Here is a 463-nt window from a genome sequence, read left to right on the forward strand (position 1 = left end):
ATTGGCTGCAGGAGAGCCCGTGAGTGACAGCTGTGGGGGAGGGGGAGCGGGAGGGAGCGGGAGGGGGTGGCCCGGGGGAGCCGGGCAGCGCCGATTGGCTGCCGCGCGGCGGCGGTGGGAGGAAAGGTCCGAAACTCTCGGCAAGAAAGTCGTCTCCGGTGGCCGCGCTCGGCTGCGGCGGCGGCGCTGGCGGTGGCGGTGGCGGTGGCGGGCGCGTCGCGTCGCGGGGCTCTCCCGGCTGCGAGGGGGATGCGGGCGGCGGGAGCCGCTGTCTTCGCCGTGCCCGCTCCCGGGCGCCGCCTGGCCGAGAGCTGAGCGGCCGCGGCCGCCGCTCCCGCGGGGCTCGCCTGGCGCGGAGAGTCCCCGCTCTGCCCCGGGCCGGCGCCTTCCCTCGCGGCGCCGCCGCCGCCGCCGCAGCGCACGCCTCCCCGATCCGGAGACCAGCCGGCCAGCGGGCCGGCTG

This window comes from Varanus komodoensis, unplaced genomic scaffold (assembly GCF_004798865.1).
Source record: "Varanus komodoensis strain SLA01 unplaced genomic scaffold, ASM479886v1 scaffold30, whole genome shotgun sequence".
Classification (NCBI taxonomy): Eukaryota; Metazoa; Chordata; class Lepidosauria; order Squamata; family Varanidae; genus Varanus; species Varanus komodoensis.